Source organism: Bufo gargarizans, chromosome 7, assembly GCF_014858855.1.
Source record: "Bufo gargarizans isolate SCDJY-AF-19 chromosome 7, ASM1485885v1, whole genome shotgun sequence".
Taxonomy (NCBI): Eukaryota; Metazoa; Chordata; class Amphibia; order Anura; family Bufonidae; genus Bufo; species Bufo gargarizans.
In genome coordinates, this window is record NC_058086.1 from 68,847,799 (window position 1) to 68,854,938 (window position 7,140).

Consider the following 7,140-nt stretch of genomic DNA (forward strand, 5'->3'; position numbering starts at 1 on the left):
AGCTAATGATAAACCTGGCCCATTGTGCCAGGTTTTACGGTGAATTTCCGGATGACAGATTCCCTTTAAGGTAGAATAGATTGGTGTGACCCAATTGGCTATCTATGCTGCTCTTACGTAGGCGTGAATTTAGCCAGGTGAAGATTTTTTGATCTATTTACGGAGCTGGTAAGTAGTAATGGAACAAATCAAAGTTTACTGACTCATCCATGACAATTTCCTTCTGCCAAGTTTTTACGCTCATTGAAAAAGAGCAGACATTTTCAGACACAACCATTAAGGTGTTATGGGTTCTTTTTAACTAACTATATATGGGTATTTTCATTGCTGGGTTGACCTTTGATCAAGTTAGATGATACGAGCAGAATTTAGCAATACTGAATTTATTTTTGAGAACTTTTTCACTTAAGAAACTTTAACTTTATTCCTGTTATGTTGCTGAGGAAATATTTTCTTAGACAGTGAGTGGCATTACAAGTAAAGAAGCTGATGTGAGCTTACTTCCAGGGAGCTGTACATGTGAAAAAGGGTCTAAGTACATGACAAAAGTAAAAAATTATAATTGTACAATAAAAATGAATATACACATGAGTACAGAGGGAAAGAGGAAAGAAACTGAAGGCTGAGGTAGAAGCTGACCAGATGGCCATTTTGTTGCAGATGAGTTGTTATAGGTGGTAGGTCTTCCTGAAGAGGTGGGTTTGCAGGTTGTTTTTGAGGGTTTTGAAGGTAGAGTCTGATGTGCTGGGTTATTGGGATCCTTAGTATGGGGAATGCACTGCAGAAATCTTGGAGACAATTGTGTGAGGAGCAGACAAGAAGACAGCAAAATAGGTCTTGTGAAGATTAGAGATTACATGCTGGGATATATCGGTAGATTATCTGAAAGATGTATGGCAGGGATAAGATGTGAATGTGCCTTGTATGTCATGTTTGAATTTAAAAGGGTTTTCCGGTAATAATTATTTTTTATCAAGTGCCCACAGCATGCCTCATCAAACAGAAGATTCATACTGCTTCAGTCCTCAGCGCTGCCCCCTATCTTCTGGTTCCTGCGCTGTGGGTATGGCTAAGGGCATGCTGACATTCACTCAATAACTGGCTGGTAACGTGTTGCTTGTGACCACATCACTGCTGGAGTCAGTGCAGTGGGCAGCGCAGAGGTCTGGAGCGTCGTGGAGCATGTGGGTATGAATGTTCTGTTTTAGGAGGAAGGCTGCAAGCACTGTTTATTTACTGGAAAAACTCTCAAATTTTTTGGCTGATGGGGATCCAGTGAAGGAATTAGCAGAGGGGTAGAGGCATAAATGAGGAGAGAGGTGGATAAATTGGACAAAAAAATTGAGGGTGGGTTGTAGGGGCACAAGAGTGTTAGATGGGAGAAGGATGCTGCAATAGCCCGGCTGTTTTCATAATAGACATCAGTTGGCAGCTGGATGCATAAATTGCACTTTCTGTATGGTACCATATTTTTGGTGAAGTCTGAAGAGCATTTTGCCTTTAAAACCATCCTCCTAGGTAAGAAAAAAGGCTTTTATATGCTTCTGTGCGGAGGTTTCACTTGGATCTGCGTACATTGATGTCATTTTCCAATCTCTATTGACTTCTATTGAGAATTCAATGAAGCATGGTAATTTTTTTTATATAAAAAGCACTGCCTATAAACATACAACATAAGTTGAAAACCTCTTCAGGATAACAGTACCAATTTATTATGGCACTGTACACGGAAGTGACACTGAGTAGTAATACAGTTATGTTTATTTCACCTTGAGGTGGCCATACATACTGTATATGCTTTCTGCGCTGGTCTTGATATCCCCTGCATTGCTGGAGAAGTGCCTAATTTATGATGGGGTGCACACCCTCCTGCGCCTAAACAGAAATCTAGGACAGCTCAGAGCTGCTGTAGATTTCTGGCTTAATTTGCTCCAGATAATTGGTGTACATGAAGATACATTTGTCTCTCTCATCCTTTCCATGCTCCCTTTTAGAAAAGTGCAGAGGGCACTAACACAAAGCTTGCAACTTTTCAAAGCTACTTTTCTGATGCAAGAGAAACGATAAATCTCCCCCATTGTTCGGTGAGACCCGCCAACCATCTTATGTGTATGGAGATGTTCCTACTCTACCCTGATGGCAGATATCAGAGAAAAGAAGAATTGGGCGTGTTGGATTCTAACATGGCAGGTGCTTCTGATGTCAATGGAGATAGGCTGCTGCTGGAGGTGCCCCTAACGGTTTACTCCTCTCTCCCTATGCTTGGGAGATTGTGAGTAATACCGGTTGGCCGACAGCTATCTATAGTGTGTGGCCAATCTAAGATTTGTCTGGTTGATACTCAAATGTGGACCAATGTAAACCTTGCCTATCATGGCATGCCACTAACCATTTGAAATGACCATGCAGGACTGCACCACTCCAGTAGACCAGGCACAAGACCTTTAGGAAATGAATTGCTCTACCTTTGATCACTATATTGAAGAAGACAGCCTTACCACTATATTACACAAAGAGTTTTCTATAAATCATATTACACTTACCAGACCACTGTGTCGATTCCCAAATATCCCATAATGCACACGGCATGAGTGTCCATTTGTACAGTCCTTAGCTTTGTTCTTTTTTCTTGGCAGGAGATCTAAGACGCGATAGAGGCTCATATACAGAAGATTGATTTCTGTGGAGACGTGTCTGAAGTGCAAGGTAATGATGGAAGAGGGATATAACAAATTAGAGCTTGTCAAGTACCAAGGAGCACAGCAAGGTGTCTCTCAAATTATCATGGTCCATAGACACACTAGAGCTGAGTCTAGTGTTAATGCTGACACTGACAAGGACATTCCTATATGCCTGCAAATAGGACAATCAGATGAGTTCCTTTAAAACCGTTGTCCCAGAATTTATGTGAAAAATGAAAATCGGTCATCACATAGTACATGAAAAACTCTACCCAACAAAGCTTGAACCATCCTCGTGCTTCACATGGATTTAGAGATCTTCCCTCAATACATTGATCTAATTGCTCTCCTCGATTTACTTCAAGATGGCAGCTCAGAGGGTATGTCCTTTTTGCTACTGCTGGCGGCAGTCGAATGATAGAACTGAGCATGTGCTTCCACCCTAGTGAGGTGGATAGAGAAATTAGAAAAAGAACAAACAGCAGGCGTTGCTATACAGAGGGATTTAATTGAATAACAGTTGATTTAGTATATTTTTAATTACACACAATTACAAAAATATTCATATGCAGGTGCTGTTTAAAAAATGTTGACTATTGTTTTTATGGGACAACCCCTTTAATTGTCATTGTAGGTGTGTCATTTTCTACTACAAATATCTATGGGCCCTCTCAAGCCTGGGATCATTTTACAAAAGGGTTCTGCTAAAGAATGAAATCTCATGCTATGATTGTACAATGCAACATTTCATTTATTTATTTAACCCTTTAATAAAAAGCAATCCTGTCCTTCAAGGGTTTGCCTGATTTAGAAAATCCTCATTGGGAATTCTGTATTAATAAAAACGTCTAAGATCTGTAAAATGGTTCCAAAAAATATCTCTCGCTGTGGATGACCTGTCCAGTCCTGCATTACACAGACCCCCTATTGAACGGGCAACGTGTAATTGAGCAGAGGTTGAGCAGGGGTTTAAATGAATAAATGATAAGTTATACTGATTTTTTGGGGAAAACTATATGTCTTTCTGCTCAGCTCTCTCTGCTCTGTTACATTTGTCTGCAGTTATTTTCAATGGCCTATCCAGTGATGCTGTCCTACCAAATCTGACATCAGGCACGGGCAGTCTGGTAGCTTTGACTACCATCTGACACCCAGCAAATATCAGGTACGGGTCCTGTTCTAATTAATTAGACCTATGTGTCATACTCTCTGAGCATTGGATGGTTGCCTAGGAGAATATGCCTTGACAACACCTTTAAATTTTATTTTAAAATTTGCATTATTATAGTGCTGTTTGAGGTCTTGCAGGCTATTTTTGGACCATTTCGAGATAAATTAACATTTGATTTAAATAACTTTACATAATGGTTAAAGGCCTAGGAAAGCTGTTTTGCCAGTGATATTTTATTATCCTTTAAAGGGCTTCTGTCACCCCACTAAAGTCATATTTTTTTGTTGGGCTAGTTACATTCCTTATAGTGCGATATATGAGAATATAATGTTGTTACTTACTTTCATTCGGCCGTTTCTTATAAAAACGAAGTTTTATAATATGCAAATCAGGTCTCTACCAGCAAGTAGGGCGTCTACTTGCTGGTAGCCGCCGCAAAAAACCGCCCCCTCGTCGTGTTGATTGACAGGGCCAGCCGCGATCTCCTCCTCCGGCCGGCCCTGTCAGCATTTTAAAAATCGCGTGCCTCTGTTCATTCGGCGCAGGCGCTCTGAGATGAGGAGGCTCGTCTCCTCAGAACTCCCTCAGTGCGCCTGCGCCGATGACGTCTTCTCTTTCGGTGATGTCATCGGCGCTGGCGCACTGAGGGAGTTCTGAGGAGACGAGCCTCCTCATCTCAGAGCGCCTGCGCCGAATGAACAGAGGCGCGCGATATTTAAAATGCTGACAGGGCCGGCCGGAGGAGGAGATCGCGGCTGGCCCTGTCAATCAACACGACGAGGGGGCGATTTTTTGCGGCGGCCCTACTTGCTGGTAGAGACCTGATTTGCATATTATCAAACTTCGTTTTTATAAGAAACGGCCGAATGAAAGTAAGTAACAACATTATATTCTCATATATCGCACTATAAGGAATGTAACTAGCCAAAAAAAAATAATGACTTTAGTGGGGTGACAGAAGCCCTTTAAGGCCTTTCACTGTTTTTCCAATTAGACTTGAAACCTTTATTGGATGGACTTACTTTATGGTACTGTAAATCTGTATATTTTTATCATCTAAAAATGTCTTGTTAATAAATATTATTTATTAAAAACAAGATTATTTTTTGATGTTTTTACATTTCTATTTTTTAACATCAAAGCAGTTTACTTATTTATTTTTAACTTTTTCCAATTAGCGGAATGTTGATTTTATTTTTTTCACTATAATATATGCATAGGGCACTGCTTCGAAGAAAGAGACCATGGGGCCCAGAGCCCTCATGCACTGGCGAATGGGAAGAGGCCGCAACAAAGAGACAATCTGACGACCCAGAGTGGAGAGTTTGTTCAGAGGCAAGAATATCTTCACCCAATCGGTGTCGAACAGCATGCCAAGAAACATCAGCTGCCGAGATGGGTGAAGACATGACTTTGATAGGTTCAGAACCCACCCGAAGCGTTCCATGGTGTCCCGGACGATGTGTAGGCTGTCCACCATTGCCCAGAATGACGGACCCTTGATCAGGATATCGTCCAAGTACAGAATCGTAATGCCATGTGTCTATATGTGTCACCGCCAGACATCTGAGAAGCTCTGACAGACGTTCTTCAGAACCTCTTGCTTGAGGTTCTTTTGTTTTGCTTTCGTTTTGTCATCTCGTTAGCCTCTCTCAGCTGTCATGCAGTTGAACTGATTGCATCCCTTTAAATCCCATCCCATACTGCATCACCTGTTTGCTTGATCCTAGGTGACCCTGACTCCCTCCGTATTAAGTGTAGGGAACCGGTGGTCGTGTCCCCTCACTATTATAGGGTGCTCAGGTGTCATACAGTCGAGGCACGAGGGCATGCAATTTTCTATCATAGAGATCTTTGCATGGGCTGAGAAGACAGGGAGAGTTTCAGGGCTTAAATAGGGGTCACCCTTTTGTTCCTTAGTTTCGGATTAAGCCAGTCAGATCCTTATTTGTAACTTCTTGTTTTCTGTTACACCATCCGTGACATTATGGCATTCCATAGTTGTGTGTGCTTTTGAAACATCACATGCATGTGTTAGGGCAGAAAGACTTTATTGTATGGTGTTGTAAATATGTATATTTTTTATTCTTTAGAAATATTTAGCAAAACGTTCTAGTCCACTGCTAGCCAATAAAATGAGGTATTAAAAACGAAATTGTATTTTTTTTTTTCATTTGCCTAGCTTTGTTTTAATATCAATGCTTTTTTACTATTTGCAATATTTTTAGTCCTGTTAAGGGACTTTTAATTTGTCTATATGACAATTACATAATTGCCTGTCCTTTTGAAATGTGCATGATCTGTTAGTCCATACCTTGTCGGGCCTAGGGCTGTAAATGACCGTTAGTTCAGGGTGTAGCTGTCAGTTACAGTCACCATCCTGCTAGTGACCACATAAAGACACTACACCTTCTGTGTCTGCACAGTTACCCTGAAAATTCCTCAAATTAGAAAATTTACATTTGCTGTAAATGTAGTATTACTTATCTAGTGTGAATTACAACCAGCATTTACTCTTTCTTTCCTAATTATCTGTGAGCATATGTCATGTAGAAGATTAGACAAGTTGATGCTTTGCAGGCTCCAGAGAAGATACTTTGCTAATAATTAGTGTGGTAGAATGCAGAAGGGGCTCTGAACCAATAAAGTGCTGTCCAAAGGAACTGTCCAGCCTAATAAAAAAAAATAACATGCAGCAGTGTGTTTAAAAAAAACCATTGAAGGGACTCCCTGCGTTCCATGCCAAACTGGAGGTGATAGAGCCCATTCTTGTTCAAGAGACCGCTGCAGCCAATTAATGGTCTCAGCGGTTATCTCTGCAAGAACAGTACCTGCTGAACAGTGATGTGTCATTTTTGCAAAAATTACAGCTGAGGCCATTTATTGGCTGCAGCGGTCTTGTGATCAAGTATAGGCTGCTGTCACTGCTAGTCTATCAGGAAAGGTGAGTGATTTATTTTTTTACTTCTTGGACACACTGCCACAGACCACAAGATTTTTTAAATAAGCCAAAAAACTCCTTTAAGCCAAATGATATAAGTAGTTTGTGCATAAAGCTCATGCCTGTAGCAGAAAACAAAACATCTATTTGTTCTTTATATCTATCTTTCTATCCAAATCTGGTATGTTTCGTGGCCCTCTCCAAAGAGAGACACTTTTTTCAACAGTTCCAAACAGTGACGACTCTAGGAACAATATATGGAGGGGGGGGGGGGGGGGGCACATAAGATACCACAGTCTAAAATGGGGGGGGGGCACTAATAATTCTCACTACTTAATCATACTAAT

At 40.9% G+C, this 7,140-nt stretch overlaps 1 long non-coding RNA gene across 1 annotated transcript in view; it reads left to right on the plus strand.

Moving 5' to 3' along the window:
- Positions 1 to 5,396, plus strand: part of LOC122943058 — a 41,991-nt gene extending 36,595 nt beyond the window's left edge. The window contains exons 3-5 of the long non-coding RNA XR_006390818.1: positions 2,637 to 2,706; positions 3,744 to 3,846; positions 5,073 to 5,396. This is a non-coding gene — a long non-coding RNA (uncharacterized LOC122943058). The remainder of the gene's footprint in view (positions 1 to 2,636; positions 2,707 to 3,743; positions 3,847 to 5,072) is intronic.
- The last annotated feature ends 1,744 nt before the right edge of the window (positions 5,397 to 7,140 follow it).